This window comes from Carcharhinus amblyrhynchos, chromosome 11 (genome assembly GCF_965287045.1).
Source record: "Carcharhinus amblyrhynchos chromosome 11, sCarAmb.v2.hapA, whole genome shotgun sequence".
Taxonomy (NCBI): Eukaryota; Metazoa; Chordata; class Chondrichthyes; order Carcharhiniformes; family Carcharhinidae; genus Carcharhinus; species Carcharhinus amblyrhynchos.
The window spans coordinates 55784452-55796936 of record NC_137334.1 but is presented as its reverse complement, the minus strand read 5'-3'; the positions used below and the strand labels follow the sequence as shown (position 1 = coordinate 55796936).

Here is a 12485-nt window from a genome sequence, read left to right as displayed (position 1 = left end):
ATTGGTGTTGGATATTGCATGGTAAGTATACAACGAGAACAGTGATTAAGGTTGATATGTCATTAATGATGCCTAATGTATATACTTATTGTTGAACTGCCCAATTCAAAGTGGGAAATAATTTGTGTTAAATTGTAATTTCAGATTTGTTTGATCAACTGGTTTATTGTATTGGCAAGTAAATATAATTTCAAATTGGTAGACGCTATCCAATTCTTGAATTGTGCCTGATGTTCAGATTGAAAACTTAACTGATTACAGGAAAGGGCAAAAGTCTTGTTTGTACTGTTGTTTTAATTTGTTCATGAGTTCTTCCTCTTTAAATTCTACTACAATTAACCCCAACAATCAAAAAGTTCTGATGTAATTTCTACCAGATTCTAATGTGGGTATTTTGGTCAAATATAAACACTCTGTACTGAGACAAGTAATGTTGAAAAATATTAAATCAAACTAACGACCAGTTTCTGATTCATGATTGACCTACAAAAATTACTTTAGATACTGCAAAAAATATACTCTCCATTCCTGCAAAATGGAGAAGAAAGGAGTGTGTTTCACTACCTGGAGGAAGTAGGTTTTGTGAAGGAGTCCAATCTTCCTGTTGAGTGGCATAAAATCAGTATTTCATAGTTTTAAACTATACTTCAGGTCTTGAATCACATAATCTAGACTGACACTTTCATGCATTGCTGAAGAAATGGCATATTTTTATGATTAGCTATAAAATCAAGCCCTATCTGCTTGTTCAAGTGGATGTAAAGTGATGATATTATAATGGAAATCTCTCAATGTTTTGGTCAATATGCATCTCTCAAACAGAAGTACAAAAACTAGTGATTTATTTGTATACTGTGTGTAAAATTGCTGTTACCATTTGCCTACAGTCAACAGCAATTGCACTTCAAAACTAATCCATTCGCATTGAACCACTTTGAGAGTCTTGAGAATGTAAAATGTAAATGCAAGCTTTCTTTCTCAAAGGAGCAGAAAAATGCACTTAACCATTCACTGTTTTACCTTGGGCATTGTATTCTCCTAATTACTAAAAAGGTATTACAATATCAGACATTATTTAATTTGTTGGCATCGCTACCATTGACCTCTTGTCATAATGGTCCAGTCTGTTGCCTGAATAGGCATGAGAAGAGCACGTGCATAGGCAAGTTTATGCTCTGTGAAAATATGGATATGTGAAGAAAATCAGCTATTGTAAGACAATTCAGATGTGTGTGGGGTAATGGTCCATGCCAAAGAATAAATGATTGAGTGAATATTTGCTATGCAAAATGTATGCTGAGCCAATTCCACTTCAGGCTCTGAAATAATTCTGAAAACACTGCATGTGCACTGAACATGAAACTACGCGGACCTTGGCAAAAAGCATTAACTCACTTTTGACAGTTTGTAAAATCAACTAGATGAACTCATGGTTTTGGGCGCCATCACTGACAAAAATGTTACTTGGACAAGAAACCGGGACCTTTCTTTCCTTTCTTTTCCCTGCAATAACTGAGCATATCGCAAAACCACTGAGTCATTTCTAAATCAGAAATCAGCAATTGACCTGTAAGTACTACATGAACCCTTTAAAGAGCATTGCTGAGAGAGGCTTTCTCCAAATACTGAAGGTGAGATTTAAACGAGCAATGAAATCTAAGCTCCCCAAGTTGGGGGTCATTGAACGCAGCTCAATGTGAACATGCGCTGCAAAGTAGGGATATGGTTCGCATTTTTCAAAATCGTGGTATTTTTGATGATTTTTAGTCCACCATGCATGGACCGGCTCTTTGAAAGAGAAGCCTTATTTGTGCTGAATTCTTGTTGCTGTTCACACCAGTGGGAACTTTACAGTCCTGCCAACAGCGCAATCCTGCCGTGGGTTTCCCTGTGGCGAGGGGCACATTTAATGGGAAACCTCGTTGACAGCAGCGGGACCAGTAAGATCCTGCTGCCAGCGCACAGCATGTTATCTCCCGCCACCACGAAACACACCATGGAGGGGGAGGAAAATCCTGCCGAAGTCTCACCCCTCCGACTTTTTCTCCATACCCATAAATTAGTTCTCCTCAAGTTCATGTGCAAAAGCTCAAATGGTCTCTAATTTCTTCACCATTCCAAGTAGTGCATTCCAGATTTAAATGCTCCACATAAAAACCTTTTTCCTCATTTCCTCTCTTACTCGTTTGCCAAGTATTAAGAACCTACGACCTCTGGTTACTGAGCCAGAGAATAAACATTCTTATTTGTTTATATCAAAACCTACTGTAATTTTGAAAGGCTGAAATAAGTCTCCCTTTAACCTTCTGTCTTCGAAGTAATTGGCCAGGTTGGATTTGTTCTGCCTTTTCTGGTCTAGAGAACAGTACCATCCACAGTATGATATAAAGAGACGCATCACAATGGACACAGTTGTTTGGAGAGACCCAAGTAGAAGTTAGCATGGAGTTTGGGCTATACTTTATACATCAGTATATACTTGCATGTTACTAAAAAGCATGACTGTTCAACCTTACAAGTTTCTGAAATTCTTCATGAGACCTATTGAGCAAACCTTTACAATCATAAGTATTCCACTTTCCCTCCTCCAATCCCCAGAACAATATCCTTCATTGCTTCCTTTCTCATTGGATTAGAAAAATACTGTAAGAAAGTTCACTCTATGCATTTTAGGAATTCTTTGCCCTTGTTGCACTTCACACCATTTTCCACAGTTCATTTCAGAGTAATTGAAACCCAGCTGATGGGCCAAATCACTTGTTTCTGTGCTTCAAAATGCTATGAGTTTACACAACACTATTAAAATTCTAAAAAGTCATTGATAAAGCCAAGTGCTGTTTTTAAAATCAATGAATACTTGCCTAAGGGTAACAATGACCAGTTTCTTCTGATAAGTAGCAGAAGATGTTTGAAAATATTCTGGCTGTCCACCTGAGAGTTGTGTGGTCCCCAACTGGTAATTGATCATCAGTTTTCAGCATTTTTTTTGTCTCCATGATTTCCACATCATAACTTTACCTACTGAATGCCTGGAATTTAGCATGGAAGCCAGTAGGCTGCATTAGTACTTCCCTGAGGCCATAAAGGAAAATAGTCAGTTCCGGTTAATCTTGTGGCATATTATTGATGTATTCCTCATCAGAAAAGCATGAATTCTTCTGACATTTAAACATCACAGTGTCCTAGAGCAGGAAATTGGATCAAAAGTTAATGGAGGCCATTCTCCCAGAAAAGTTCTAAGTGCTGAATTTGCGGGAAAAATAGTGTAAATCATGATTGTTTTTTCAGTGGGAGTTCAGGTTCAAATCTCCCACACTCTGTGCAATGCAGAAGTCACAATCGTGAATCTCATTCAAAGCTCGGGGGCAGGGCCTATTCGCACCAGTGTCTGACAGTTCTGGGCCTCTACGCATGCGCAGTAGCCCTAATCTGTCAGCCTCTGATTTGCTGGCCAGGCCTCCGCAGTGCAGCTCTCGCTCCCCCTCCCCCTCTGCCCCCCCTCACCCCCTAATCCCAGCCCCACACCTCAATCTCCAGCACCACCACCTGCCCCCAGCAGTGATGATTCCCCCTACGATAGCACAGACCACCACCCCCTCCCAGCCCACTCTGATCACTGACTTCCTTTCAGTCCTGACCGATCCTAATACAGTGTGGCAGCGGGTTGGGAACTACTCTAAACCCCACCGGAGTGAAATTGTACTGATGGGGTGCAAGATGCTATCAGGCCTGGAAAATTCTGCTTCAGACCCAATAATCACATTCAAATAGTGTTAAAAATAAATTAAAATGACTTACCTGCTGTTCCCACCAGTTTCCAGTGTGGTACCAACTGCACCAGATACCTGTCACTGGGAGATGTGCTCGCGTTGGGAATGTCAGCACACGTGCAATTCTTCGGCCCAATTCGCCAAAAAATTAGCGGGTCAGGATGGGAGAATCACAGCCAATGGATCAGAAAATTAGTAAGGATATAAAAAGTCGATGTTGGGTATTAATAACTTGTAAATTAAAGTGCAAGTTGGCTAAGAGCACAGGCTTAAACATTTTACAACCAATTCAATGTTGAAACTTGGTTAAATGAATATTGGTATTTTGCCTTAAAACCTGAAAGACAACTTAGACACAAAATGAACACAAAGTCAGCAGGGTATCTGCTCTGAGCGTGATCTATGCCACTCAAGTCCAAATTTGTCTTTTAGCCTCAATTAAATGCCTCTGTTGACCTGTGGACACCAAACATCTGCCCTTCCTGCTACTCACCAGTCATACAGTCCTTCGGCAGGTTTGGGGCTGGAGCTTGGGGGAGAATCCTGACCGAAGTGCTCAAATGTGCCAGCAAAGGGCTTTACCTCTTTAGTGGATGACAGAACACTTCTACTTGTCCTGTACTCCAGAAGTGAAAATTAAAAATTTTTGGCTTGGTTTTGAACATCTTCCAGCAAGCCCATCAGGAACCTATTGGCACAAGGGATGAAGTTGTCTCTCCTGACCTATGACATTGGCAGCCCAGGAAATCAGCTATTTAAATTTCACACTCCCTGCCACGGAATATTGCTGCTACCCACTTTTCCCAGCTCTGGGCTCCACCCAACCACACGGAGCTACAACCACACAGATAGAGTTCAGTCAACAGGGGGCTGGAGAGTTGTATCAAAAGCTTCAGGAATCGCAGAAATTGACAGGGTGTCCCATGAGGGATCTGGAATTGGAGAAAAGCTTAAAATCTAGCAAATTGGGGAGCTTGAGAGTGGAGGATGAGAGAAAGCATGTAGGATCATGGTAAGAATGGAGAATTAGCCTTGGGATGAGATGGAAAATGGGAGCTGGAGAGAGAGAGCAAAACTGGTTGATACTCAAGCTCCTGGTATATGAAATATTTGGTTCTGACCAACATATTCCACAGAGCCAGGCACAATAACAGCAAGGTGGTAAGTGACAGCAGCATTGAGGGCAGAGCAGCCCTCAATAAAGCAGTAAAGGAATAAATGGAACCTAAACATCTTACTATATATAATTACAAATGCAAAGTAGAGAAGTGTGCAGCCAATTCGCATATGGCAAGCTCCCACAAACAGTGATGAGAGAATCTGATTTTTGAGAAGGTGGTTGGGGTATAAATGTTGACTTTATCACCAGGAAAATCCTCCTACTTTAATTTGAGTCATTGCATAGTGGGATCTTTTATATCTACCTCTGAGGGCTGACAGAGCCTAGGTGTAAGATCTTATCTGAACAATGGCTTTTGTGACTCTAAGGAAAAAGCACAGTGGAATTACAAGCTTTGTATTTGCGATTTAGTTTTGTGATGTAACAATCATTAGTTAATTATAGTTTAATTATATTAATAAGATCATCATGCTTTATATTCAGACACAGAAACAGAGATTTGGTTCTTTCCGCATAGCTAGTTATAATATATTCTATTGTAGTATGTATAATGAGTTTTGCACGGGAACACTATTTTGTTGTGTGATGCTGTATGTACTTAATACGTAAAATCTTGCATTGGTACACTTAATGTCAGCTTTTATGTTGTAAATTCCATAGCTACATTTATATTAGAAAAAGTCTAAATTGTAATTATAACCTTCCAATTGTTATAATTGCTCAATTTCTGTGACTAATTGATGTACTTTGTGCAATCATGCTATTTAAAATATTGTATTAAGATAATAGAGAATGCATGACTCTAAATTGGGACTGAATTACCTCTGCACAACCTAGTTATATTGGCCCAAATCTTCCATTCTCCAGTTCACCGGAGACCAGACGTACCATCCAAAATGTGTTCTGGGATCCAGTGGAAGTCCTGATGCAATGACTCCATGGGAATTAATTGCCTGGGAAGTTTGAACTTCTGGTGGGCAATTCCCCTGCTCTCACCAAGCCTCCAATAAACTCCAACTCTTTACAGTCAGAAACTTCAGATAGTTCCGACTTATTTACCTGGATAGATAACCATGGAAATCCTCGTCTAAATTATGGGTAACTATACAACTGATACCCCCAATGGCTTGGCTTGTTGCTGTTCACTTGTTTGTTCTTCTGAATGAGTTTTTGCTTACTCTGTTAGTGACTTAGAGTTTCAGCATTTAGCTCTCCGTGAAACTGTTTAGTTGGAACAACGTACATTCAAGAGCTCACGATAAGTGCTTTACTCTCTGGACACAGTTTTCTCGATCTTGCTGTCTTAGAATTTCTGGGTCATCTGACTCTGATGTCATACTTATGTCACCATTAACATTGTTGTCTAATTAACATGAACATTACCCCTTTATCCTACGTCTCCCATCATGTACAATCTCAAAACTGTTAATTATTTTTTTGAACTATTTACATTTCCACCATCTTAAACACACACAGACACCACTTTTTTGGGATCTTGCAATTATTGATGCAATATGGGCTCAGTAGAATAAGTAGATAAATTTGCTTCTTCAAAAAGGATGATTTTCCTCAAAAGAGACAAAGACTTCATGACCATTGGAAGTTTAGTAAGGTCTAGAACCTCTTCTTCCAACAAATCATTTGCCTTTGCAATGGCTTCATTCTCTTAAATTCCAGAAGGAGCTAGTCAAGTTCTAGAAACTCATCCAGTGAATAGACACTACCTTTATTCGTGCATCCCATTTCCGCCTGTTCTGGCATGTCTCCATAGAGAAGTAAGAGATCTGCAATCTTCTCCTGTGGTCCAATGAATGGTGTTTCTTCTATAAAAAATGTCTCACTGCGTAAAAAGCTGACTTTAATTTCTACAGTCTTTTAAGCTTTCCAAGTTCTGAAAGCAATGTTGGACATTCATTCCTGAATATTGCACTGCTGTCATCTATTATTACCTCTTTGCCTTTGCCAGGATGACACTGCTGAGCTACGACATACAAAGTTCTGTAAATTTCATTATCTTCAAGTCCAAGGGTTGTAAGTGAATTGACCCCTCACAGAGATCTGTATCTCCTGGCCCCTGTAGCTTTATATTACATGACTAAATTTTCCACTTTCTTAAACCAGTCCAGTTTGTCCATAAGACAAACTGACTTCAGCTCTGGTGTACAGCTTGAACTCTGTTCTTGCAATTCTAGCTGTACAGACTGGAACTACTTATTGGGATCTTTGATTTCTCCTAGGAAATTGTCAGTTTGACATGCTGTATTTCCAATTTCCTAGGCTTTAAAATGGTTGGAAGTTCATTCCAGCTTTCTTCCTTTAATCGTAATTTAGATCTGTAAAATTGTTTAAAATGCCTGGCCTTGCCACAGAAAAAGCATTCAGTTCCCACTGTTGGGCATTCTTTGCAGCAGTGCTGTTTTTTGGTTCCGCATCTAGAACATGGAAGAACATGGAAGGGCCTGTTGCCCTTTTGGTGGTTTTGGTGGGCTTTGTCACAGGCTTTTCAGTTGACGGGGCTCCTGGCTTTTGGCCAACATACTAGATCAACCTCTCTCGAGCCTTGAAATCTCCATGAAGTACACCCTACCCTCTGCTTTTGTAGCTCTGCCTGCCTTGTAAACTATTTGGCCTTCTCGAACTTTAAATCCTTTTTGGTTTGCAAGTAATCCAACAGTTGGATTATCAAGCAAGCCAACCACAATGCGGTTGTGAATTAACTCATGGTGCAGAACGCTATAGTGCAATTACTGGCCAGTCTATGCAAATCATTATTGAATCCATGGATTTAGCTGACCTCTGGCTCCTTTCATTGAATCTCACCCATTCAGTGACCAGATTCTTCTTAGGGCTGAAATAATTATCAAAGGCCTTCTAAACCTTCTGTAGGATTCCAAGGTCTCCTTGACTCCGTCTTGCCATCATCAGTTACGATACTGATTGAATCTAAGAAGGTACTGATCTTGTGTTCTGGAAACTTTTCTTGTTAAGCCAAAGATGTTCAGCACCTTTCAAATGGTCAACTCCTGAGCTCCCATTGTTGTTGGTGCTGTGGACTCTCGATGAGTTTGAAGGGGTGTGGAAAGGGTAATGGCTGTTCAATTACTGACGACATTGTAAGTGACTCACTCACTGTCCCTTACCAAAGTACATCTTATCTTTTGTTCTTCATTGCAAAGTTGTATTATTCTTAGGATTTCACCTGTGGGTTCCAGTCTGTGGTTTCAATTTCCTTAAACTACAGCCTCCAGCACTTCCACTGTGGTTTGGCTTGTTGCCCTTGTTTTGTCTTCTGGCATAATGAGGTTCCACTTACTCTTATGTGTGAGGGGGTTATTATGTGTGACTTGGATATAGTCAGTACTTAGTTTTCTTGAAACTATTTACTCAAAACTATATATTCCCATGATGATCTCATGGGTAAGCACATTATTCTCTGTGCACTCGGTTTTGCTCCCTTGGAGTCTCCGATGTCATGCTTATATCATTAGTATCGTTGTTTAATTAACCTAATCACTAATATTTACTTGGCACCCGACACCTCATTCAACTTAACCCCCGATCCCTGGATTCCACCCTGAATCACCCAGACACAACCTGACTAGCCCTCAATCTGATGACCCTCCCAAACTGGCCTGATTACCCACTCACCCAACCTTCCTACTTAAGTCATCTGCCACCTGACCCCCCTCGCTCACCGATGCACTCAGCAACCACCCACTGAGAAGCTTAACGGCCTTTAAACATTTCCCAGAATACAGCAGCTAGTGCCACTAAATGTGGGCATAGCTTCTGCACAGATTCTCCTTGCTATTCTCTGCAAGGTTTCCTGCATTGAGTCCGTTCTTCTATGTCATAAATCAGAAGTTAGAGCCTTTTCAAGGAATACAGGTAAATGGGTAGTTTTCTGTCTGATAAGGAACAAACACAGGTTCCCACTCTGATTGGAAGTTTTGGGCCAGTATCTCTTGCCCTCCAATTCCACCTTGTCTGAAGTCTAACCCTGGTCTTGATACCATGTATGAAGTGACGAGGAGATGGCTAGCAGTTAAATTCAAGAAAATCAGTTGTAACCTTGCGCAGCATTTTCATCATAAGTCCTCTTTAATCATATATTTTTCATGTTCATTAATCTGAAGGTTTTACTGATTAGCAGTGGAGCACATTTCCATTTTTGCCATAAAGTGATAGCATCAAGCATGATGAAGCCCCTTCTACTTTGTTCTAATAATTGGGCAGGTTTGAACAGCTGTTTGCCTGAATGAAACTGTGCTACAAATTAATTTCCCTCTGGTAGAGGCAGCAGTAGGCCATTCACATTTTAGGTTTAGAGCCTCATTCAAATGTTGCTGATCAATGTTCCTCCTAGTTTATAGTATGTGCCCATACTGTAGGCAGGGCTATGGTGATTATGCAGTCACACATTTCTGTGCCCATGCTGTAGGCAGGACCACCACGTTCATGCAGTCACACAGTTAATACTGTGTCACTCAACCATGCAGCTCCTGAGGAATTTCTGGTACCTGGCAACAATCTAGCAAGACTCGAACCCTGTGTGACTGTTGTCTGATGATAACTAGTGATTTTCCTCCTTGAGAAGATGAAACAGGGTTTTTTTGGTTTGGCTTGGCTTCAAGATAGCATGTCTACAAAAGAAAAATTGGAACCAAATCATTTTTATAAGGCTGATTCAGTAGTCTGATACCTAAGGCAGGGAGGTATGCAGTATTGGAGAGGACATAATTATTGATGATTGATTGATGAGAAATCTAATTTATTAATGGGATCTGCGTTGATCAGTCACTAGGACCAGGGCTTCTTCCCACTCACTTCTATTCATTCTTGCAAGCTCTGACAGATGGGTTCCAAATGCTTGGGTGAACAGATGAATTACATGGTTTTGGCTGGCTAAACTTCATCAGTATATTCATATACATTTGGGAACCTGTAAGCATTGATTGTTGTCAACCTGTGTCGAGTTTTTAAAGCTTTCTATAAATGAGATATATTCCTATCTTGAGAGTATGTGGACTTTGCCAAATTAATAGAAATTCTACCTTTGTGGAATACTCATTAACTTGGTTTGAAAATTATTGGGATATCAGGCGTGGATTTTTTTGCAGCTAGATACCAAACTGATCAAAAAAAATGCAAAGAATTAGATCTCTGTAGACACTGGTTGCAAAATTTTATTAGGTAACAATTGTTTTCAGTTGCATAATGCATCCACAGCATATGTGCACATTCCTGGTGCAAGCTGTGCCAGGTACTATATTGACGAAGGTATTAACATCTGCACTTTACATCATGGGAGAGTCTGCCAAAAATATGGAGAGGAGACAAATTCTGACATATTTGATGCCAGTGCTGCTAGTAGGGACTTCAAACTAATCCTGTGTCTTAGACATGCGCAACTCATACACACAGTAACAGGAAGATCCTCCATACCAGTGCTGTTTAAAGGATCACCAACTACTTACAAGTTACTTGCAACTTGATGTCCACTGGCTGTTGCTGTCATTGGAAAAATGCTTGGTGGTTCTTAAAATTTAGAGGGAATAATGCACAAGCCATTTGCTATCAGGTCTGGGTGTTTTGCAATCCCCTTATGATAAGGAGAATGAGCAGAGGCAACACGGCTGCTGGAAGATGGAGGAAGAGAAGAGCAAATTTATTTATGGAATGTGAGAGTTGCTTTTGCCCATTCCTAATTGCTTTTGATAGGTAATTTCAGAGGGCATTTAAGAATCAACCACATGAACCTAGTGTTATACTTAGGCCAGACATGGCAAGGATGGCAAATTTCCTTCCCTAAATACTTTTACAACAGTCAACAAAGGTTTCATTAGATTTTTAATTCCCATTGTTAACTGAGTTCAGATTTCACCATCTGCCATGATGAGATTTGAACCCAATTCCCAGAGCATTTTCCTGGGCCTCTGGAATACTAGTCCAGTGACAATACCACAACACCACCACTTCCCCTAAAAATTTGTTCAGAGAGTAATTCTTCTATCTGAACCTCAGTGAGGAACAGTTTATCAGATGCCCCCACTCGGTAAGGACATCCTCATGCTAACCTTCCACCTATTGCAGTCACAATTGTGATCTCAGTTCAGGGTGAGGATGGCATTGCCAATGGCTGTAATGGTGACCATAGCTATGAACTTCTGTGCATTATGCTCTTTCCAGACCGAAGCATGTGATATTTGCAACATGTCTCAGTCACCATCTATTGTTGCATAATGGGTGTTGCTGAGGCTCTATTTCAAGAGAATTAAACTCTTTTAATTCTCTCTTGTAGGCAGAACAAACATGTGGCTTTGCAAGGATTGTAGGCTTCCCCCCATATTGTATGGTGCCATTTATTGCACACATTATTTGTTGGCACTGCATGCCAATTCTAAGATGCCAGAAGGGATTCTATTCCCTCAACATCCAGTACGACGACGACACAATAATCATGCAAGTCAATGTCTGGTACCCTGGCAGCAGTCATGATGCATTCATTCTGCAGCAGTACATTGTGACATCAACACTCAGCCATCACGTTAAACCAGAAACTAACTAAGCAGTGAGTAGGGCTATCATTTGATAACATGACTCTTGCAATACCCACAAAAGCCAACAGAAATATGATGGAACAGGCCATTAGTGTGCTGAAACAATGCTTTCAGTACTTGGATCACTCTAAAAAATTGTAATAATTGGCAGAGCCCGAGTCAAGATTCTTTTTGGTGTGCCACATGCTACACAGCCTGGCCAAACAAGGGCACTGCCTTTGCCACCAGTTCTGGTGACCATTTGCAGGCAGGAGAGAGAGAACAAAAGGAACAGAAGGCAACAATCTGGCCTCTTTCTGGTCCCTGAATGATTCAGCTGACTGTGATATTAGTAATTACAACCCCCATTCATCAACAGTCTTGCACCTTACCTTCCTTCTGTTACTGACCATCGCTGGCCACAATGCAAAAATTAAAGCAAACACAAAGTAAACATTCTGAAGCAAATTTGTGAATTGAACTAAACATTGCATATAAATGTCGATGCATTCCCATAGTCCCTGTCTTCCATATGCATTTGCCTATCCTAGTGTTCCTATACTGTACTGCCTCAGTGACTGCAGTTTGGTTCCTAAATAGTTGCTGACTTCCAGTTGAGGGGGTTGTTGGATATCCTGGAGCAGCTCTGGCCATGGAACATATGGATTCAGACTCCACCATCTTGGCATGAGTGACAGTAGTGCATGCTGGCTAGCTGAAAGGCAACAGAAAGGGTACCAACAGAGTGACACTGGTGGGAGGAAGAATGATGTCATGCTGAGTGAGAATAGCAAATTTGTGTTCCACAGAGCCATTGCCATTCCCATAGGGTGGCATCTCTGCAATTCTGATAATCTATTGGAAGTTAGATTACTGGATTGCTTTAGAGGCCCTGCAAGACCCTGTGAACAGTGGTATCTGTGGCCATATTTGCAGTAGTCTGAGTTTGTATGGCAACAAGCTGATTTTCCATTGCAGCAACTGGACTTTGGGTGGCTTCTGATTATGCAGCAATGGACGCTGAGATACCAACCATCAGATACTACATCATGGTTG

The 12485-nt window shown here is 40.7% G+C and overlaps 1 protein-coding gene across 4 annotated transcripts in view; it reads left to right on the top strand.

Moving 5' to 3' along the window:
• The window catches only part of LOC145350151 (RNA-binding motif, single-stranded-interacting protein 1-like), a 350322-nt gene that overhangs the window by 298801 nt on the left and 39036 nt on the right, over positions 1–12485 (top strand). The gene's annotated exons all lie outside the window — the stretch shown is intronic.